The sequence below is a fragment of the Mus musculus genome, chromosome 16 (assembly GCF_000001635.26).
Source record: "Mus musculus strain C57BL/6J chromosome 16, GRCm38.p6 C57BL/6J".
Lineage (NCBI taxonomy): Eukaryota > Metazoa > Chordata > Mammalia > Rodentia > Muridae > Mus > Mus musculus.
The window spans coordinates 45,338,037-45,362,407 of NC_000082.6; the positions used below are offsets into that span (position 1 = coordinate 45,338,037).

General features: G+C 39.2%; 1 long non-coding RNA gene across 2 annotated transcripts; it reads right to left on the reverse strand.

Annotated features, from left to right (window-relative positions):
- On the reverse strand, positions 1-24,371 carry Gm30636. Of its 2 annotated transcripts, none has more exons than XR_384874.1 (3): positions 24,331-24,371; positions 5,304-5,459; positions 1-412 (listed from the first exon to the last, which is right to left on the reverse strand). It is a non-coding gene; the product is annotated as a predicted gene, 30636 (long non-coding RNA). The 2 variants fall into 2 exon arrangements; XR_384873.1 differs by having other exon boundaries at positions 1-499.

A 24,371-nucleotide genomic window follows, 5' to 3' on the forward strand; every position in this document is an offset into this window, starting at 1 on the left:
AAACAGACTCAGGACAATTTTATTAGCGTTTAGAGGATAAACATGATACAGGTTCATTGCAAACCTCAAAAGTCATCAGTAGGAAGAAAAAGTCTTCCTTCTAAATGAGGCTTGAAGTAGAAAGAGAGATACCTTTTTAAAGCAAAGCAGAGGCACTCCTGAGAATGAACACAGGGTAGTGACATAAGGAAAGACACCAAAATTAACTGCTAGTGAGATGAACAATCTTCTGTGTTCCCTGCATTGGTATTTCATGAAGCATGCTCTGTTAGAAGATGCCAGGGAAGGGTTTCTGGTCTCCTCTGTGAGCTGACTTCTTCCGTGTTAACCTTGATGTACCTTTCTCTAATTGCTACCCCAACGTCACCAATTCCATCTCTGCTTCTTTTCCTCTTCTTTCCAAGAGAGGAGACTGTAGGAAGAGGAGGATAAGATCATCATGGGCAACTCATGCTGAGAACCTAGAAACTCCTCTGGCTAGCCGACTCTTCTGCAGGACCTAAACAAACAGGAGAGGCGTTTTGGTGTGACTTGTTCTGAATTATATAAAGTCTATTAGCCATCTGCTACTTTTTTGTAGAGTCAGCTACCAAGAACTTCCAAGGAGAAAGCACACTCACCCCAACCGAAAGGAAACGTTGGCTAATGATATAGTTTATTCTAATTCATTTCATTTCATAGTTTAAATTTTCTTAATTTTAACTTCTGTATTTTAATTGGCTTTTTAAAAAGTTTTTTCTCTATTACTTGTCAAGCCTCCAGTTCATACATTTTCCTCTAATTCCTAATTTACTCTTCCATTTCCATTTTCCAATTACTTCTTTTATTACTTCTTAATTATTAATAAGCATGGCTTTAAAAATCTTTACATTTATGTTAACTGTATTCATTCTGGTTTCCAAATTTATTGAACTGAGAAACTTCATTCCAATAACAAGCTTGTTGTGCAGTTGTTATTTTTGCCATTGGTCCCTGCTTTTCCTCTCTTTAAGGGAAAGGGAAGCCAAAGCCCAAGGAATTACCCCATACCAAGAAGGCTAGCATAAAATGAACAAAACAAGGAAAATGAGTAAGAAACAAATAGAGGACACATCCGTCCTGTCAGATACAACCAAACCAATGAATGCGCTAAAGAAATAAACAGAATTTCCAAAAGAGGAAATAACAATGGCAATTAAACACGTGAAAATTGTTCAACCCCACCAGCCATCAGCGAAGTTAGAGCCACAGTGAGATTCCATCTCGTCCCAGTTATTAAGAAAATACATAAAGACAAATGCTTTTGAACGTATGAACAGAAAAGAGCCCTTTTACAGTGCTGGTAGTCTGGGCACTATAGATATCAGTATGAAGTTTCTTCAAAAAACTAAACCTAGAACTATCACATGGCATACATGTATCACTCCTGGGTATTTACTCAAGTGTCGTCAAGCCAACCAATTACAGAGATACTTGCACTTCAACATTTACTCTAGTTTTAGTCACAGGAGCTAAGGTATAGAACCAACTTAATATTCAAAATGAGAGGAATAAATACAGAAAACATGAAAATGTGATATGTGTACACAAATGATATTTTCTCTAATATTAAGTATGAACTTATGTCATTTGTAGAAAGATAGATTTTTGTTTGTTTGTTTGTTTTTTGTTGTTGTTGTTGTTTTTCAAGACAAGGTTTCTCTGTGTAGCGCTGTCTGTCCTGGAACTCACTTTGTAGACCAGGCTGGCCTTGAACTCAGAAATCCACCTGCCTCCGCCTCCCAAGTGCTGGGATTAAAGGCATGTGCTACCACTGCCCATCAGAAAGATGGATATTACATTAAAATGTTTCAGAAAGACTGACTCTATCTCTATCTATCTATCTTTCTATCTATGTACATATATATATATATATATATATAGTAATGCATGTTTTTATGATATAAAACCAGAAATGAAACTTTTTCATTGAACAAAGAGAATAAGAGGAGGTGGGATGATAAATTGGGGAGTACAAGGGTGTGGAGAGTGGAGAATATGCTTGATGCTAACTAGTTGGCTACATTAAAGTGTAAGGATAATATATAATACATACTTGTTTAAAATGATCTTATTTAAGCGGGGTGTGGTGGCACATGCCTTTAATCCTAGCACTTGTGAGGCCGAGGCAGGCGTATTTCTGAGTTCGAGGCCAGCCTGGTCTACAAAGTGAGTTCCAGGACAGCCAGGGCTACACAGAGAAACCCTGTCTCAAAAACAAAACAAAACAAAACAAAACAAAACAAAACAAAACGCTCTTATTTAACACAATACCATGTACAGTGACCTACATACTAAGTGTCTCATATAAACCAACCACCCCCCCCAAAAAAAAAAAAACTAAAAGAGATGAATTGGATGGTACCCAAACAAAGAAATGATAAATGTTTAAGGAGATGACAGTGCTCACTACCTGGTTGGTTTGTTACCATATTGTAGCTCATAAATAAATATATTACTCTGTATTCCTTGTAAGTACTTAAAGATTTCCAGATAATTCTAATTTTGCGCTTCTTCCTTGATGTAGAAACCGTATTTAATTTGCAAATTTTCTTATTGGACTTGTTTAGGCTACAAGGAGTGTGAGTTCCCCACGGATATATATCCTATCATTCTTCCACAACATGGCAGGACTCATTTTCAGGACATACTTGCAAGTACAGTAAATGCTAAGGAGGTGACATTAGCTTCTTTCTTTTGATACCCACTCTTATTTTTGTTGTTATTATCCCATCCAAACATTTATTTTTCTTCATTTTTGCTAATTTCCCTACTAAGTTAAGCTGGAATTCTAAAACTATAATTATTTATAATTATTCATATATGTTAGTTGTGAAATGAATAGGATTCACTGCTACATTCTCGTACCTGCATATGCCCTACATTGATGTTGTCTACCCATGCTTATTCTACTGCTTCTCAGGCTCCTCTATCACCCCCATTATCCCAGCCCACTACCTAGTCCTTATACTCATCCTTATACTTTCAGTTCTTTAAAATGTCAGTTTACCCATGAGAAAAAAAAATCTTATAATACTTGATTTTCTGTGTCTTGTGATGTCCTCCAGTTCCAGCCAGCATACTGCAAATAACATGGTTTTATTCCTGTTTATGAATGAGTGATACTTCAACATATATTCATGGTTTATTTTGTTTATACATTCATCCATGGGTGGACACCTAGATTAATTTCATATCTTGGTCTTGGGAATAGTGCTGCAATAAATATGAGCATTGGGTAGATACATAAACATATAGATGATGAGAGACAGATAAATAGATATATAATAGAAGTAGATAAATAATAGAAAGATAAATAAGATAGACAGATGACTAGGTAATAGAAATAGGTTAGACAGACAGACAGATACATAGATACATAAATACAGAGATACATAGATACATAAAGAGATACACAGATATATAGAAAGATACAATTAAATAATAGATCAGATAGTCACCTTATAGGGACAGATGACAGATACATAAATATAGATAGACAAATATATCCCCAGGAAATTGGCAGCTGGATCTCATGGTATTTCAATTTTTGGGTTGTAAAGAATTTTTCTCCATAGTGACAATACTAATTACTTTCGCTCCAACAGTATTCGAGAGTTCCCTTTTGCTTCACAGCTTTGCCAACGTTATTTTTTTATTCTTTTGTTAACACACATTCTGACTGGGATGAGATGGAGACTCATTACAGTAGTGATCTGCATTTTCCAGATGGAATAAAACAGTGAACGTTTTCCACATATTTATTAGTCATTTGTTTTTCTTATCCTAGGAAGCATCAATTCAGATCATCTGCCCATCTTTAATTTAATTACATGGCTTTTTTTACCACATATTTTGACTCCCTCATATATTCTAGTTATTAATCTGTCAGATGAATAGTTGGAAAAGATATTTTCCCGTTCTGGAAGCTGTCTTCTAATTTTTAATTAGATGAAAATCTTATTTGTCAAATCTTGTGTTTGTTTCTGGTGAGCATCGAGTCCTATTGGGGAAATAATTGCTCAGACTATTTATTATCTTTTAATTATTTTCTTTCCACTTTCCACTAGCTGTTTCAAAGTTTCAAGGCTTGTGATCCATTTTGTATTGACTTTGGGGTGGGGGGCATCCAGGCTTCTAGTTTTATTCTTTTACATATGCTGTCTGAGTGGTTAGGATCAGAACCTGAGCTCTGGACAGCTCTAACAAACCAGCTTTGGACATCTGTTCTCAATAGGCCAATTAAACAAACAACAGTGAAGAGAAAAGAAAGGAAATTCACTCATCAGAAGGCGAAACAAGGAAATTCAGCTCCAGCGAGTCCCTAATCCCATTTTCCAGATTGTGACTAAATAGAAGGATATATATATATTTACATATATATATATATATATATCCTTAGTGATATATATATATATATATGTATGTATATATATCCTTAGTGTGTGTATGTGTGTATATATATATATGTATATGTGTATATATATATATATATATATATCACTAAGCAGTTCTGGTTACAACCATTAGCTATCTTTCATTATCTGGCTTCAGTCTCTTTTTCAAATCAGTCTAATTAGTTGTCAGAAATAGGTGAAAATTTCCCCCTATCTCGGGCTTCATCCCAGCCTTTGCCTCCTCCTGGCAGAATACTCGGTATTGTTTAGTGATTTCCTATGAATAGAAGCATTCCCTGCTGGAAAGAGTGGGAGAGGCTCACGAAACTCTAGAAGTAGATTATGATATTTAGAAAGCTGAAACTTTGAAGATTCTTAAGGTCCCTCCCCTAGGTTTTAAAAACAATTGCTGTGAAGGAGATTCTCCCAAGAAAAATATTGCAAAGCGCTCCAAGGATACAGCTTTGATGTGTCAACATCCATGCTGAACTTTTGGTAAGTCATGCATGTTCCTGTAAGTAACTCCAGTAAACTCCCTGACTCACAATGGTAGACTGAAGTGAAATCATTTCATTGGTCTGTAATTGATGGATGCCCTTTCTAGGATAACAGGATATTTCTTTACCTATCCCCAAAGATAAGTCACAAAACAACAGGACTCCTACTTAAATATTTTGAGAGCCAAAGGGAGGGACACAAGTCTCTCTTTAGAATATCTTCAATGCTGCTAAAACTGGATATCTAGTTTTCCAAGTAACATTTTTTAAGGAGGCTATCCACTCTCCAGTGCACACTTTTGGTGCATATTTAATAAAAATCAACTAAAATTTTAGTTTCTAAAATAATAGCATTAATAAGAAAATTATACAAAAATATTTAGTTGCCTACCTTGTATGTGATGCTCAACGCTTTAATCAAAGGACTAGGGAGCTGGCTCCATGGTTAACTGCTCCTATGGCTCTTCTGTAGCTGAAGTGTGGAGTCTTGAGGGCTGAGACAGGAATGTACACCCTCTGCCAAAGTTAGAGGTTGTCTTGAGGCTATCTATAAGACAAAAAGCCTCAAGCATGAGGAATATCCTTCTCCAATCAGTCTGATTCCAGTGGGTCTTGAGGGTAATCTTTTTCTCTTCCTTTGAGATTTATGGAATCCTACATTCTGAAATTTGAATTTGTAAAGGTGTTATTAAAGTTCAACTGGACCAAGCTGGGAATTAATTGGCTGAAAGTAGACATGAAAATAAATGAAAAATAAATGAAAAATAGCAAAACTGGGCATGAATGGATCAAACCCGGTGGGAAAGGGGAAGAACCTCGAGCCTACTAAAAGTCACAGCCAGGTCTGCAGAAATCTGCCTCCACAGTTACTAAACTAGTTAAAGATTTCTATCAGTTCCTGTGGCCTCCTGCTGTTTCATTCATCCAGGTTTTTCTTGGATATATTTTTGAGACAGTTGCTCACTCTCAGAAGACTATCAGGGAGCTCTGTATAGTAAGAAGGGTACCTACTCCTAAGAATTCTAACCTACCAGGCAGTGAAGCGTAATTGTGTAATTGTGGCATGACTGTTACAAGGTTAATCAACTGCTTTCTAATTGAATTTTAGACTTGCTTCATAGAAATAAGTTCTTGACTGTAAACCTGGGCAAAAGGCCATGGCTCAAGTCATAGGCTCTAGTGGAAGAACCAATTACCGTGGTTTTGCTAAATGTTCATGCCTGTGAAAATTGCCTTCTAGATATTTATGTTTATTTCTATAGAGTAGTATAGTTTTTAATGTTGGTCAGAGAAGGTTTTTTTGCAGTGGGAAGCAGTGAATGCAGATATTCCAACTTATAAAAATGCTGAGGATAAATGACTTTTGGATGTTTAGCCGTAACTGGACATTTTATATCCCTTCTTTACCCAACCCAAGGCTCAGTGCACATTGTGAACGATGAGAGTGAAGAATCCAGGAGCTGGAGAATGGTGATGAGAACTGTGAAATACTGTCGTCTGGACAGGACATGGCTATTACAGTAACAAATTCATAGCAACTGTGGTTTCCTATGCAAGACCAGCCCAAGACCAAGCTGATTAGCATTCAAACATGGATAGGACAGAAGCTTACAAAGCTCTACTGCTAAGGAAGTATTGGCTGTTGGTCACAGCTGGGATAAGCAGAATCATTTCTCATTAGGAATGTAGCTATGGTAGATTGTCCATCCTCCATTAGATGTCTTTACACTTGAGTCCAGTTTACACCAACTGGACTCAAGTGAGAAGAAAGAGAGTAGGCTTAAGGTATTAGGGAACATGTTGGGGGTAGTCTTGGGGAGAATAGAAAGGAATAGAGAGTAGATATTATTAAAGTGCATTGCTTGAATGTATGAAACTGGCAAAGAATACAAAACAAATATTAATTAAAAAGAATAATTGAAAGAGCAATAGAGTCCCTACCCATTAATGTTGAAGCACAATATGTCACAGTTTATTAAAAGCCCACTATTGAGGTTTCAGGGCTAAGAGGGAAGTGGTCATAAGCCTGCATCCCTAACCCAAAAGCTTTCTCCAACTGATAACAGCTCACAAAGGAACACACAAATGTTTTCCAATAGAGTCTCTCTGGGTATACAAATGACACTCAAGGGAGGCCCCACGCCCAGCAGCAGATGGCTAACACAAGAAGAACTCAGGGGAGTTGTTAGCAATGTTTTGTTCCATAATGCTTGGGGCATTTCCACCTCCCTTGTCTTTTGGCTGTCTATCAAGGTTTTCCATTTTGTGTTTTTATGGGTGCGTGCATGTGTCTGCCCTTGTATAAGTGTTTCTTGTGCCTCCTCCCTTTCCCCCTTCCCTGTTTGTCAGTTTGCCTTGTTTTGTTCTGGTTTGTTTGTCATTTTTTAAGTTGAACTTGCTGTTTTCAAGAGAAAGGAGACATGGAGTTAGATGGGTGGAGAGGTAAGGAAGATCTTAGATGTAAAGAAGGTGGGAAACTGATCAGAATAAACTGAATTTTAAAAAATTACTTTCATGGTTTTTGTTTTCTGTTTTTTTTTTAAATCTTTAATCTTAATCTGTTTTTACTGCCCAGTCATTATCCCCCTCCCATTCTGCCCTCTGACAGTTCTTTATCCCATGCTGAAAAAGCCTTTGACAAAATAAAACACCCCTTCATGTTAAAAGTATTGGAGAGATAAGAAATTCAAGGCCCATACCTAAACATAATAAAAGCAATATACAGCAAACCAACAACCAGTATCAAACTAAATGGAGAGGTACTTGAAGCAATCCCACTTTCCTCTTTTTAAAAGTCCATTACGGGCTGGCGAGATGGCTCATTGGTTAAGAGCGCCGACTGCTCTCCCGAAACCACATGGTGGCTCACAAACCATCCGTAATGAAATCTGATGTCCTCTTCTGGAGTATCTGAGGACAGCTACAGTGTACTTACATATAATAAATAAACAAGTCTTTAAAAAAAAATAATTTGAAAGCTGGGCGTGGTGGCTCATGCCTTTAGCCCCAGCACTCCGGAGGCAGAGGCAGGCGGATTTCTGAGTTCAAGGCCAGCCTGGTCTACAAAGTGAGTTCCAGGACAGCCAGGGCTATACAGAGAAACCCTGTCTCAAAAAACCAAAATAAATAAATGAGTAAATAAATAAATAAAATAAATAAATAATAAAAAAATAAAAGTCCATTAATTAAAGAAAATTCATTTAAAAATGACTTTGATCATGTCTTAATGTCATTATGGACTTGAAAACAAATGTAGTATTGGAAATATCAGGTAGGTGGGTTACAGCATAACAGGCAGGTGTTTGCCAGGGTTATCAGGTGTTCTTAGTCTTTGGACTGAAGGAAGTCAGCAGTGTGTATATATACACACACCTAAGAGTCAGATGATGTTCGGTCACACACTGAGATGAGTTACAAAAAGCTATTAAGACATAGCACAGGCTAATTTGTTCCTTCCTGCTCTCTATAGTCATTAAATTTTTAATCAGTCAGGTAACATGGTTAATGCGAGTACAACTTTTTCTTTTCTGGGAACTTCAGATTATAACTAAAACATACACCATCTAAGGGAAGATTTAAGATGCTGATGAGAGATGTTGCTTGTATGTTTTAGAAAGACTGCACTGTACAAAAGAGTCCCTAAGTCATCACTATGCAAATGAACCTCAGTGCTCATCTCATGTAACATAAAAATCTCAACACTACAAGGTGGGGCCATTTGAGATGCTCAACTCTTTGCTCTGGCCGGCTTTGTCCTTTGGACATGTATCTTTTCTTATAAACTGTTTCTTCTACTAATTTGTCTGCTCAGCTCTTTGCTTGGGAACACAGTTACCGGTAACCACTTTGGAAGTACTTCTGACCCCCAATATCGATCAATATCTATAGGATGGGTTGTAATTTTAAGCACAGTCTGAGGTTATACTCAAGTGGCATAGAAAACTGGGAGACAAATATTATGTGAAGTGTGCCCTGGGGAAAATCACCAAGCATTTTCTAGCTCAAATCTCCACCTTGAGGAGGGGGCCTCAGAGATGTGAAGAGGCTTTATGGAACAAAGAAGTGAACACGTGGGTGGGGAAATCCCAGCATTGCATGGGTCTTTTTTATTCAGAAGAGCATCTCCTTTTCTGACAGAGAAAAGAAGATAATAAAGGTGAGTGCAGAGATGAAAGCAAACCAGGCAAGCAGAGACTTTGAAAACAATCAGCTCTGGTTCCTATCTTGTCCAAGAATGCACAATTGTTTCCACCAGAGATTCTGATTCATGTCTTAGCTTGTGTGCTCTTCCGGCCAGAAGCGAGATACGTTAGAAATGTTCTGGCCAGAAATCTCAATTCAGCCACCAGCGACAAGAACTGAACCTGTGGATGGGCCAGCTGGACTGGCCAGCTGTTTTTGGGTGGTTTGAGCTTCCTTGTAGGCTTAAGCCTTTGACCACCTAGTTCCCAGTTGGTGACATTGTTTGGGAAAGTGGTATGGGTTTACTGGAGGAGGCATAACACTGTGGTGGGCTTGGAGAGTTCATAGCTTCATCCTACTGCTGGTTCTTTCTCTCTGCTTTATGTTGAAGATGTCATTAGTCGTCTCCCAGGTTCTTGCTCCACTGGCCACCATGTTTCCCACCATGATGAACTCTTATCTGTCTGGGACCATAAGCCTAAAAAAGCCTTACATAGGTTGCTTCTGGCCATGACAGTTTATGATAACAGCAGAAAAATAATGAATCTATATAATTTAGAGTGATAAAATAGGGATACTAAACAATAGTGTAGAAAATCTTTTAATGCTCAGGCTAGGAAACTTAGAAACTATTTCCTTCTATTTTCCTTTCTAACAGATGACAAATCAACAGAGAGGTAGCCTTGAAGTCTGTGATACAACTGAATGACAGATATCCAGGAGCAAGGTTTTTATTAACTTTACAAAACCAACTATGTTTGGCTTAGTAAACAAGAAAAAAATGGATTAAAACTTGTAATTTGAAAGTTTTCTGGAGTTTTCACTATATTTCCCTTTATACCCTTTCACTAGAAAATTTAAATAGTTTTTAAAGGTCTGAAGATTAAAATCTAATGGTGGTATTTTTAACAAACTCATAGAGCGGTGTACATATCATTTCTATGTTGTTCATATAACAATAGAAGTCCTTGAGCCTACATATTAATGATTGCAACTACATTTTACCAGATGCAATGCCTATTTTGGAAAGAGCGTAAATTGTGTGAGTGCTAACGTGGTGAATCTTGTTCTCAAAATGAGCTAATTCTGCCGTTGGTGAGTACAGTTCTGAGTATATGTAATGCATAAGAAGCTTAACATAAAAGCTCTCGTTCATAAGTGAAAAGTACTCCTTCTGGAAACTTGTTTAAACTTAGTTTAAAAATACCTTCTTTTAGTATATGCAAATCAAAGCATTTATAAATAAAATACAGGTCAGTGGCTCACAGTTTAGAAATACTTAATCTTGGGATCACCACCTCCTTCTTCAGCAGGCTATTTCTGCAAAGCATTCCATTCTCCCACATGGTACTGAAGGACTCACAACGTGAGGACTCCCCCACGTTCTGACTCAGGAGAGGCGACACCCCAAAATCACCCACAAGAAACGGTCTTGCTGCAAATTGCAAGAGGATTTTTATTCAAGAGCGCTCTCGGGCCCACGGTCATACACCACGCAGGGGTAGAGGACCATGGCGCCCCGAGTAGCTGAGTAAGGGGGTATTTAAAGGAAAAAACCACAACTCAAGGAGGTGGGAAGGGCATTGTTGGAAAATACCAAAAATACCAGATAAGAGTCACAAGGAAGTACAAAGTCACAGGTGTCACAAGGAATACCTGGTAATTGTTAACTCTCAAGACAGTTTCTAAGAGCCCCTAACAATAGCACATTTGCATTGCAACTTCCAGGAATGGTCAGGGTGACTTTCTTTGAATGAATACTCCTTGAACTCAGGAAGTGGGTGGGTGGAGGAATGTCACTATCTGTTTTATGATTAGCATACCTTGGAGTACTGAGTTTACTACTCTTTCAGTACCTGCTTTCTTTGAACACGCATGTTATTCAGTTATTGGCTGCTGTGTTGGAATTGTTTGCTCAAGTTTGTTTATCTCCGTGCTTCACATCAGACAGTAAGTGCTATATTTGTTTTGCAGAATTTGTCTCCATTAACAGATAATGCATTTGGGAACAAGTTTTTCTGTTTGTTTGTTTGTTGAACTAGAAACACAATTCCACAATGATATTTTAGTGTTTTCTTCTTCATAACTTTTTCCCATGTATTTTGCTCAAGAACAGTAGAAGATGAATATTTTTATATTATCTCTTTTCTTAAAAAATTGGGATGATGGGCCAGGCGCATGACTTTAATCCCAGCACTTGGAAGGCAGAGGCAGGTGGATCTCTGAGTTCGAGGCCAGCCTGGTCTACAGAGTGAGTTCCAGGACAGCCAGGGCTATACAGAGAAACCCTGTCTCGAAAAGCCAAAACAGAAGAAAAAGAAAAAAAGAAAGGAAGAAAGAAAGAAAAAGAAAAAGGAAAAAAGAAAAAAGAAAAAAGAAAAAAAAATTGGGAGCCAAGGTTCCAGGTAGACCAACCTAACTGGGATGAGTCCAGAGGATAGCTGCATTCAGGTGCAAATTGGTCCAAGCGCAGAAGGGCTGAAGCAATCTACTGCATTCAGCATATGCAAAGGAAACACCTGGGCCCTTTCTTCCTGGGGATCCAACAGCTAGAGGAAGGACAACAAAGAACCAGAACCACGCATTTGCTTTTTCCAGACTTGCCCCACCCACACTTCCTTCCTTCTCTTCTGTAAGAGTTTAGCCCTTAGTTTTGACTGTGATAGATACACTGAGCCCCTAGCCTTGCTTGTACATGGGCTCACTCAATGATTAAGGTAGCTCAGCCCCAGCCCTATATGGGAATCTACAGTGTCACTGCAGGAATCTGGAAGCTACATGGTGAAGCTACATACTCCCTTGTCTCTTTTTACTAAGTTTGGGAACTGTGGGCTTTGCCCTTGACTGAGTTATGAAGTCACTTGCCAAGTCTGATTGTGACAGGAAAGTCCACAAAAGAACCACTTATTACACAAAGTGGAAATTGAAGGCAGAATCTTAGAAGGAAGTGAGTCTAAGGGTTAAGAAGTTCAAATAAACAATCTCTTAAAAGTTCATGAGGTGAGTTAGAGGGCAGCTCTGGAGATCTAGATGAGGACAGCAAGGCAAACCTGGAAGAGCCCACAAGGATCAAGGGTGACTCCATGCATCACTGCAGGCAGACCAGAGATGGCTTCCCCCATTTTGTCTATACGTTCAACTCATTTTTAAATTTCCTTTTATACTTCACTGAAGAATCTCAATTCCAACTTTCTCCTCTAGGGATAACAGTCTCAAAAATTTTAAGCCAGGCTGGATACTCCATTGAGAAATTTGAGAAAAAATTACTCAGAATTCAGTTAAAAAAGACATTTTGGGATCATTGACTAGTTTCACCAAAACTTATATTTAACAATAGTAATTAATATTTACCGCATGCCAATATCGTAGTGCAATCCCTGAGTTTGCTGGCAATTCTATTCCCTACTATGCAGTGCTTGGGGCTTTTTGTGTGGATCCTAAAATTTCTTATTTTTGTTGGGCCATTTAATTTTATTTACTTCCTTATACTCTATAGGCACTTGAAATTGATATCAGGGATTGACCGGAACCACTGGAGGATTGCACATATTTTGTTAACTTGATACAAACCTAAATATAAGTGGGGCATTTTATTGATTGCTATTGAGGGTGGTTCCGTCCTGGGCTATAGAGAAAAGATAGCAGAGCATACCAGTAAACAGCATCTGTCCTTGGTTTCTGCTTCAAGCTCCTGCCTTTGCTTCTCTTGGTGATATAAAGTATAAAACGAGGTAAGCTCTTTCCTTCCTAAGATGCTTTTGATCAGGGCTTTATCACAACAACAAAAAAGGAAACTAGAGCAAGAGGCTTAACGTTCTCCTGTCTCCATGGGTGGAATTGAACAGATGTCTACTCCTAACAAGAGCGTGGACAGTTTATTTAGGAAATGACACCCTGCAAAGGGAAGAAATAGCCAAAAAACAGTAGCTCAAAGACCTCACTGCACAGAGAACAGAGAGTTTTGTGTTGTTTTACTGTGGACGTGTGGGCTTGTTTAGATAGTGAAGGCTTTGGGACTCATTTGCAATGGCACCCATTTTTTAAAGCATGCTCTCTCTGTTACATGTAGTTCCATATATAACTGTGCCTTGCATGTCTCAGTAGCATCTTGAATCTCTATCTAGAGATGTACATTTTAGTGGTATAATGAGCTATAGGTCAGACTCTGGGGTACTTCTGAGCCAGAGCCTGTGATTGGTTTTAGCTGGGTAGGAATTTCCAGTGTATTTTAGTTTTTCATATGCTAATTTTGTAAGACTTTGAGCCAGACCTCCCAGAACACACTAAGTTATTCTGCTTCCACAACTAGAGAGGGAGAAGAGAAACATCTCAAGGACTGCTAACAGTATTTACTTGCACCTCAGATACAGATTTCTGTGTAGTTATTGGGACATAGTTATTTTAGTAAGAAACAAAAAAAGAGACCGGAACCATCAAATTAAAGAAAAAAAAAACTTTAAAAGTTAAAGATATTAAATATATTCTTGGTAAAGATGGTTAGAGAGAGAGAGAGAGAGAGAGAGAAAGAGACACTGTTAGATGAAAAGGGATTTGGGATGGCATTTTTCTCCTCTGTGAGAGGGTTGTTCCAAAACAGAAATAGAAATCAGTCATCAGGAAAGAGAAAACGAGAACACCTGAGCCCGTCACAGAAGGTCTGGGTCACGTCACAAACAAGTTCATACAAGATAAAATGTTACAAGATGGCATATTTGGTTAAGTTTCCGATGAGAAGAGGTTAGCAAAATTTTATAAAGGTCACATTGAAATAAGAAAGCAGAGAAGATGTATTTGTTTGCTTATTTGTTTGTTTGTTTACTACCTACTTACTTATTTACTTATTTTTTTTCAGAGGAGATTTATTTAGTGCAATCACTTTGGGTAAAAGACCAAAGAAGACTCCCTGTACTCAGATTCATCTTTTTCTCTAGTCAGTTTTGGCCAGGTCCATATCTTATCCATCCGACTACTCCATCTTTTCATCAGATATTTGGAAGGAGCTGTAAAAGGAGGCAGTGGAACCCTCAGACACTCCAGTTTAATTTACAAATTTTGGAGTTTTGAGGTTTTTCAAGAACAGAAATAAAAAGACTGAAGCTGCCATGAGCTCACTGGTGATGTTGACTGACCATGCAGATAACCATGGAGGTATCTTGAAGAACTCTTGATGTAGCATGTGAAAATATTATTTCTAATACTAGGGCCTTGTTCTCTGCTGTATTGATATTTCAGCTTGCCTCACTGGGTGAACTTGTATAGTATAGTATAGTATAGTATAGTATAGTATAGTATAGTATAGTATAGTATAGTATAGTATAGTTACTTGTATAGTAACAGTATGGTAGACTTTTCCTAAGAGTCAAAGGAGTTGCCAGCCCCAGCTTTGGAAATGCCATCCATATACACAGCCATATACAATGCCATATACAAGGCCTAAAATTGTCACCTAGACAGTAGGTCACATTCTTGGAACCACAATTTGCTTGCTTATCATTCTTTAACATATGAATAGCTGGGACACTTATACGCTATAGTAGCTACGGCAGCTATAGCAATACGATAAATAAAGTTACAAAATTTCCTTTTCTGTATCTCTTTTCTATAATTAAAGACAAACCTACATATACATAAGCAGAGAAAGAATGAGCATTCAGTAAAGTTACACTAACCAAAATGACTGGTGGATTCCAGGGAAATATAATATTCTGTTGTTGGAAGCAAAGGGGAAAAAATATTGAGAGAATTTATGATTCATGGTACCTCAAAAGACAGACATTACATGTTCTAGTTAATTGTGTCTTTGGGGGAAAAATAGATCATGATCCTGAAGTTAGAGGGCCTGTCTGTCTGTCCTGTCTGCCCTGTCTGCCCTGTCTGCCCTGTCTGTCCTGTCTGTCCTGTCTGTCCTGTCTGCCCTGTCTGTCCTGTCTGCCCTGTCTGTCCTGTCTGTCCTGTCTGCCCTGTCTGTCCTGTCTGTCCTGTCTGTCTGTCCTGTCTGTCCTGTCTTTCTGTCCTGTCTGTCCTGTCTGTGTGATAGCCAGATGTAAAGTCAAGCTGCCTCCTTTCCTTCACCCAGTACAAAGGATGGACACATTCTAAGGAAAGAAATGGCAATTAAATTTTACTTAAATGCTATCTCTGTCAAGGGTATAAATATCTTCTGATGTGTGCTAATACTCTTCTCAGAATGGGAAGAAACCTACCTCTCAAGTTGGATAGAGGTCTACTCCATCCATATTGAAAGAGAACAGGAATTTCTCTAGAATAAAACTTCTGCCTTATGTACCCATGCCCTCAAGTGTATCCTAAGAATAAGGCCATGTAAATCTACAGACTATTAAAAGCCTTAGAAATTCTCTTCAAACAAAGGAATATATATATATATATATATATAAAATGTATACATATATTTTTTGTTTGTTTTGTTTTGTTTTTGTGTTTTGTTTTTTGTTTTGTTTTGCTTTAAAGTCATGGTTTCTCTGTGTAGTCTTGGCTGCCCTGGAACTTACTCTTTATACCACGCTAGCCTCAAACTCAGTGATCTTTCTGCCTCTGCTTCCTGAGTGCTGGGATTAAAGGTGTATACCATTGCTGCCCAGCTTTGTGTATACATTTTTTAGTGTAAAGATGTTCTATTTGGGAACGTATGCTTAGGTAATTGAGCGTGTATGGATATGAACATGTTCACATGTTCCCAGCCATGGCATGTCTCCAAAGCCTCAGACCTATGGAGATAAGACAACTCTTCCTCAGCACCTTCGTTCTGGATGAAGAATGATAGATTGTTTGTTATCTTGACATTTACCTATGTTCTCTTTCCCTATGCGTCTCCCTGCCAGGATGCTTACTTGCCTTCATAACCTCAAGCCAGTCTCCTACAATTTACTCTACCTTTGGGTGGCCCTCTTGGACCTGTTTGGTTTTGTTTTGCCACATTCTCAGGATGAAGCCACCATGGTGTTTGTCTGCATTTCTAGTCCACAGGCTTTTACTCCTGAAGTCAAGTTAAAATAATGAGGACATGGGATTGCAAGCTTGTACAACCACTCTGGAAATCAGTCTGGCGGTTCCTCAGAAAATTGGACATAGTACTACCAGAGGATCCCGCAATACCTCTCCTGGGCATATATCCAGAAGATGTCCCAACCGGTAAGAAGGACACATGCTCCACTATGTTCATAGCAGCCTTATTTATAATAGCCAGAAGCTAGAAAGAACCCAGATGCCCCTCAACAGAGGAATGGATACAGAAAATGTAATACATTTACACAATGGAGTACTACTCAGCTATTAAAAAGAATGAATTTATGAAATTCCTAGGCAAATGGTTGGACCTGGAGGGCATCATCCTGAGTGAGGTAACACAATCACAAAAGAACTCAAATGATATGTACTCACTGATAAGTGGATATTAGCCCAGAAACTTAGTATACCCGAGATATAAGAGACAATATGTAAAACACATGAAGCTGAAGAAGAACGAAGACCAAAGTGTGGACACTTTGCCCCTTCTTAGAATTGGAAACAATCACCCATGGAAGGAGTTACAGAGACAAAGTTTGGAGCTGAGACAAAAGGATGGACCATCTAGAGACTGCCATATCCAGGGATCCATCCCATAATTAGCCTCCAAATTATGACACCATTGCATACACTAGCAAGATTTTGCTGAAAGGACCCTGATATAGCTGTCTCTTGTGAGACTAGGCCGGGGCCTAGCAAACACATAAGTGGATGCTCACAGTCAGCTATTGGATGGATTACAGGGCCCCCAATGGAGGAGCTAGAGAAAGTATCCAAGGAGCTAAAGAGATCTGCAACCTTGTAGGTGCAACAACATTATGAATTAACCAGTAACCCGGAGCTCTTGTCTCCAGCTGCATATGTATCAAAAGATGGCCTAGTAGGCCATCACTGGAAAGAGAGGCCCATTGGACACGCAAACTTTATATGCCCCAGTACAGGGGAACGCCAGGGCCAAAAAGTGGGAATGGGTGGGTAGGGGAGTCAGGGGGAGGGTATGGGGGACTTTTGGGATAGCATTAGAAATGTAATTGAGGAAAATACTTAATTAAAAAAAATATAAAAAAATAAAAAAAAATAATGAGGACAGATAGACTACCAGACACAGTGGCCTTAGACACGCTTCCAGTAACACAAGGAGGAAACTGCTTAATCTTTAAAGAGAGATGTTGTTTTGTTGGTGGTTTGTTTGTTTGTTTATTTGTTTGTTCTGGCTCTTGTTTTTTCAAGACAAGGCTTTTCTGTGTAGCCCCACCTGTCCTGAAACTTGCTCCATAGACCAGGTTGGCCTTGAACTCATAGAGATCCTTCTTCCTCTGTCTCCAGAGTACTGGGATTAAAGGTGTGCAACACCACTGCCGTACTTTGTCTTTCTTTCTTCCTTCCTTCCTTCCTTCCTTCCTTCCTTCCTTCCTTCCTTCCTTCCTTCCTTTCTTTCTTTCTTTCTTTCTTTCTTTCTTTCTTTCTTTCTTTCTTTCTTTCTTTCTTTCTTTCTTTCTTTCTTTCTTCCTTCCTTCCTTCCTTCCTTCCTTCCTTCCTTCCTTCCTTCCTTCCTTTCTTTCTTTCTTTCTTTCTTTCTTTCTTTCTTTCTTTCTTCCTTTTTTTTTTAATCAGAGTTTTACTACCTAGAGTAGGTTAACTTACAGCTCACAGGTTATCTAGCTGCCTCTGTCTTGTTGGGGCTAGCATTAAAGGCATGTGCTGCCATGCCCAGGAAAATGTTGTTTTGCAGGTAAGTAGGTCAGAATAAGTTCAAACCAGTATATTAAACGAACTAAGGAAGCACCTCACCTCCAGGAGCAAGCTACATGAGGAGTGAACATCTGTGACAGCACTTGGTTAATGCCTTCTCTTGAGGACTGCACATCTGTGAGAGCACATGGTTAATGCCTTCCCTGGCCCTTGCTCTTTGGGGTGTCATTTGTTGACACAGTCAAGTTGTTCTTGTTCATTCCTGGTATTTTTAACTTCCCCATAAAATCTGTGTCTTCTAGAATACTATGCTCTGGTCTGGAGGCTTTGTAAAAGATTAATGGCAAAAACTATGGCGAACTATGGAGAGGGAGAAGAACTGGCTATTCCAGTTGGACCCATCAGGTGTCCAGCTGCCTCCTCTCAGTTTCCGTCCACTCATCACGCACAGCCCTTATTCAGAGATACTCATTTAGGAGATAAGGAAGAAGGGACAGACCTGTCTTCCCCACTTCCTGGCCTTGGGCAAGGCTCATCTCAGTACTGCTACTTTGGGAATGCTTCCTTATGGCCTGCTTCCTTCTGTCTTCTGTTCTCATTAGAAAGGAATCCAAAAAACCTGGAGCAAAGGATCCAAATGGTTTTCTTTTTATCCCTTTGGTCTGTATAGAGCCCAGTCAGGGCAAGCGCAAGGGATGTTTCTGGGGCAACTTCACAGAAGAGCTGACTTTGAGAAAAGGGACAGACAGCATACATGGAGTAGAGTTGTTGGTTTTGTTTGCTGGTGATAAAGACCATACCCAAAAGCAAGCAGTGGAGGAAAGGGTTTATTACACCATTCAGGATAGACTCTCTCAGCAAGGAAGTCAGGGCAAGAACTCAATGCAGGAACCTGCAGGCAGAAACTGAAGCAGGGACCATGAAGGAATTTACTAACGGCTTGTTTTTCATGGCTTTTCAGTGTGCTTTCTTATACATTCAGGAACATCTGCCCAGTGGTGGCACACCCACAGTGGGTTGGGCCCTTCAACAGTTAACTAATTCAGAAAATACCGGCATGTCCATAGGCCAATTTGATGGAGACAATTCCTCAATTGAGGGTGCTTCTTTCCAGGAGACCTCATGTTTGACGGCAGAACAAATGTGTTAACTTGTCAGGGTTTGTTGTTGTTACTTTTTTTTTTAATATGAATTTTATTATTTCTAAAAGGTTAGAAAGGAAAGGAAGTGAGCCACAGGGCTGGCTCAACCTTTGTCACAGCAAACGCCAACAAAAGCCTCATTTGTTTTATAAACTCTGAGCATCAGAGAGCCACTTCTGGTAAAAGATGTCTTGAAGGCCAGTTGGTTTCACTTTGTGTGTTTTTGAACTTATTGCTTGCAGAAAGTGGGAGGCATTGGGAAGTGCTTTTCAGCTGCCTCTTGCATACTTTGCCTGTTATGGAATTTTGGCTTCTGCCTAAGGAGTGTCATTTGTTCTTCATACTCCAAGACTGGTACTCTTAACATTCCCGATCCACTGCAACTCTGTCACCCCCTGCCCATCTCCCATTTGCTTCATTCTGACAGACTCTTAGATTTTGGAGCTGATATCTTTTTCATCAGAACAGTGTTTTGGACTAATCCTAAAATGATGTCAGCTGGACATTTTTGATTTTACATCTCTTAGAAGCTTTTGTTTACAGAAAACAATACTTGCAGTCGCTTGTGCTGTTCTTGACTTTCAGAGCATTTCCAGTTGCAAACTGGAAATGGCTTTAAAGAAAAACCTTTAACACAACTTTAGAAAAATATCTAGTAAAATTTCTAAATATTGGAAACATTAGACTAAAACCAAGTACTGTTTATACTTGTTTGATTAGCTTCTATATTTCACCGAGTGTTTGGGAATTTTCAGATACTACATGTAAACTTCAAGCAGTTTGTGCTTTACAGTATATGTATCCAACATGAGAATGCTAAAATGTAACAATTTGCTTGCTCCTGAATAACTCAACATGTTTCATACACCTGATTGATTCCTATAAACATCTCCAGCTGTAGGTGCCAGAGACCCTCTGGGTCCCTTGTCTGCGTGGAACAAGTCTCTGGAGCAGATGTGCAAGGAATCGGCAGGAATTGACAGACAGACTCGACACAAGGGACTGTGGATCTGAATGTAATTTGTCAAATCGAGCATTAAACTTTTTATACAGAAGAAAATAGGGAAGTTGGGTGACATGCCGGTAAGATACAAAGAGGTTAGTGGATTCTTACACAAAACAAAGGAATACAAATATGGAAGAACTGGCAGGAACCAACTGCGGTAAAACTCAATGTTAACAACTGGGATCAAAAACAGCTCCACCTCTAAGCTCCACTTAATCTTAGAAGTCAGGGGCAAGGGTTTTGTGCCCTTGCCATAGTTCCTACTCTAGTCTATTGTATAGTCCACCTTCCTCCTAGGCCATTGCAAATATTTGTTTGTGTATGGGTGTAACTCAGCTACCTATACTTCTAAGTATTTACTCTGGTTCCTCTTTAGGTCACAAATTTCCTTCTTCCTAGATAATGGTAAATTTCTGTGTAGGGCAGTGACTTAGCTATCCATGCCCAAGGTTGGATCAAGGACTGCCTAGAAACTAACTTAGCTATATGTCAAAATATTAATCCTTAGGAGCACTTGTAATAAAGCAATATTAAGGGAAAGCACACAGATCCATTTACCAACTAAAGCAAGGACATTGGAGCATTCTTTATACAGGATGCCACGATTCCAGGAGACTAGTTTCCGTGAACTTTTCGCCTTGGGACAGCGCCCAGGTTTTCGGAGCCTGTTGCACTTGTCACTTTTTTAGTGGATGTAGCATGTAGACACACTATCCTCATAAGAATGGCTTTCCTCAAGTGCCTCAGAGAGCTAACAAAAGCAGTAGGCAAACTCTAAAAGAAAAACCTTCTTAAAGCAGTCAATTTTAGTACAGTTGAGAATGTTAAACCCTGTAACCTCATGTGGCTCCCTTAAGCATTTCTGCAGCTTAAAACTCGAATTACAAACCCAGTAAATGGGATTACCATAATTACTTAGACTTTATAACAGACCCAAACAGAGAAAACTACCAGTGTTTTAGCCCAAGTCATCTATTTGTGATGTTAGCGCCTCTTAGATATCTTCAATACAAAGTCTTCACAAGAAATACCATGAATGCCGGGCGTGGTGGTGCACGCCTTTAATCCCAGCACTGGGGAGGTAGAGGCAGGCAGATTTCTGAGTTCGAGGCCAGCCTGATCTACAAAGTGAGGTCCAGGACAGCCAGGGCTATACAGAGAAACCCTGTCTCGAACCCCCCCCCCCAAAAAAAAAGAAATACCATGAATTTGAGACTCATACTTGATAAAAATGAAAGCTAGACAAAGCAACAATATTGTGTTAATTTTCTTCTTCTATTTGCTTCATATATATGTATATATATTTAATATATAAATATACATTTAAAGTTATGTGCTTGCAAGGATAATTGCTTATAATTGAGTAAAACAGAATCAGGTATGTGATATTAATAAGTACAAAACTCATATTGGATCTGGGTCCCATGCTGGGAAGTGTGGATCCAACTTAATTATATCTATAATGACTATATTCAAATAAGATATTCTGCATACCCGAGAGTTAAGACTTGAATACCTCTTATTTTAGAGTACCCAGTTCTGGCACAGAAGTAGAATTTGCATAGTGTTAGGCAGACATTTTCAAGCTTAGCCCTTTTGAGACTAACTAGACAATTCCTTGCTATGGAGGATGTGAGGGAATACTGCAGGATGCTTACTAACACCCCTGACTTTGTCAGCAAGATACCAGTAGCATCCTGTAAACTGTTCTAGCCATAATTGTCGATGGACTACTTTGAAAGCTACAAGCATCTTTTGGTATAATTGGAGTCAAAATAGCACTCAATTGAGAATGATGGCTATTAGATAAAGAAAGATGATTAAAAGGATTATTCATTTTCACTCTGATATAATCAATATTGATATTTTGTGCATGTAGAGTTTACCACCGATATCTTTAAGGAAAATGAAAGAATGATCTGGGGAACTTGAACTATATAACAAAGAGGGGAAGTTGGTTACTTGAGGCCCAAAGAAGGGCCTTTCCATGGAATAGGAAAACAAGTATTTCCTAGGGGAAATGAAGAGAAAACCACACCCCAACTCCATCAATATGCAGACTATGAGAAAAAAAAGGGGGTTGCAAAGATAACTATCCCCCAGTGGGTACCAGAACCTGGTAGTAGAACAAAGGAAAGCTCTAGAAAGCAATTTGAGGATGTATCGGGGCTTGATAAGTTGGACATAAATCCCAACAAGAGAATTAAAAGATTTCAAGCCTTGGGTCTAGAAAGATGGCACAGCAGTTAAGAGCACTGACTGCCTTTTCAGAAGCCCTGAGTTCAATTCCCTCTTCTGGAGTGTCTGAAGACAGCAACAGTATACTCACATATATAAAATAAATACATCTTAAAAACCAAAAAACAAAAAGGTTTCAAGCCTTAAAGAATGGTGGAAGCCAGATCACAAAAGGGTTAACAAAGCTCATAAAGATTAGTGTCTGACCAGTGAGATTTCCCAGGATGCAGTGCTGGGCTTCTTGCAGTGATTAACACAAGGTAATGGTGCAAAGGTAGTGTAGGTTTGCTGCTTGTTTGAGAAAGTTTTATCCTAAAAATCTTTATAGACATGGCTTTTTCACTTTTGCCAGACTATATAAGAAATGAAGGAAAGAGGTTTGTTTGACTCATGACGTTTGGTATTATACATCTAGAAAGCACAGCAGTGGGTGTATGCATTGCACACAGGAATGGAAGGGGGAATTTCCAAATATGTAAGGCCATAGTGTGTTTGGAAAGATGATCTACTTTTTAATGTCTGGATTGCTGAGGTAGCACTAGTCTGTTCGTGAAGGAGCACTCATAACCTCATTATCTTCTAGTAGGCTCAGACTCTGAAATGGCTAACTCAATCTCTCCATATTTGGGAACCAACAAACCAGCAGATGAAACTTTTGGTGATAGATTACATTCAAACCATGGCATTTGCATTAGGTAAGTTTCTTAGGACTTGTGTGTGTGTGTGTGTGTGTGTGTGTGTGTGTGAGAGAGAGAGAGAGAGAGAGAGAGAGAGGCTTTACTAGGATGGTTTATAATCCATAGACTCTGAGTAATCAAACAACAGTCATTTAATGCTGGAGGGGCAGAGAAGATGATGACTGCTCATTTCACAATGAAAGATACCAAACAATTTGGAGGTGGGTCCTCCATATAATCCTTCTTGGAAATGGCCTCACAGCTGCATGCAGAGGTGTGCCTCTCAGTGGATTCTCGATAAAGGTTAATCATCCTGAACTCTGGCCTGTAGACAAACTTCAAGAGCACCACTGGGGCACTCTCCTGTGACAGTTCCTCCTCTACCACAAGGCTCTGCCAGTCTTCTCATAGTTTCTTTGAAGTCTTGGTGGAACGTGCCAGGGCCCTAGCACTGTTGCATTTTGTATGTTTGTGCACAAGACTAGACCTTGTGTATAGGTTTCTGCTTGGCTTCCTCCACAGTCGTAGCCTGAGAAGCTCTCTTTGACAGCTGGAAGGGCTCAGAGCAATGTGCTGCAAAGCCTGCAGTAAAGTCCTGAGATGACCTTGTTCAAGGAACCTGTAGAAATCACACCAGGCCCATTTCTTGAACCCACACTATCTCAAAGGCATATGAGCTCATTATAAGGGGAGAGATGACTTTGTAAATTCTTTCCATGACCTTGACATATTGTTTTCTATTGACAGGATGTACAACACCTGGCTCCTTTTAGTTTGTGCTAATCTTTAGCAAGCAGCTGCTGGGACATATACACTTCTTTCATGTCTTTCTCTGGCCAGCCTGAAGCTTTCCAACCAAATTTCCTGTCCTGTTTTCTCTTTTAAATACCCCTTCCCTCTATTAAAAATGCTTTAAACTGCCCATATAGACTCTTTTGTATTTTGTGTAGGAACAACTCTTGTCAGACACCTCTTAGCCCACATTTTCAAATATAGACTTCCATAAATCCCAGGGCATAGGTACAGCATAGCCAGGTTCTTTCTAATACTGTGGTAGAGAGGGCAAGCTTGATCCTAATTTACAACAGGATCAGATGGATTCATTTCATTGGCTCCTTTCATCAATTAGCTGCTTCCCATTTCTATTAGTGCTCTGGTCAAGAGCATTCAGTGCATGTCTAAGAAATTCCAGCCCTTTTCTAGTTTCCTTGCTTTCTGAGCTCTCACTAGAATTTCTGTTATGTTCTGTCAATGGACATGCAGACCTTTCCTAACCTGTTCCCCAAACTCTTCTGACCTCTACTGACTCCTCAAATCTAAAACTTATTGCAAATTTCCACATATTACTTTAACAATAATCCATCTTCTTGGCACCAATTTTCTATCTTAGTCGATTTGGTGTTGTTAAAATGAAATATCCAAGGCTGGGTGCCTTTTTGTTTTCAAAAAGAGTTTTACCTGGGGCTGGTGAGATGGCTCAGCGGTTAAGAGCACTGACT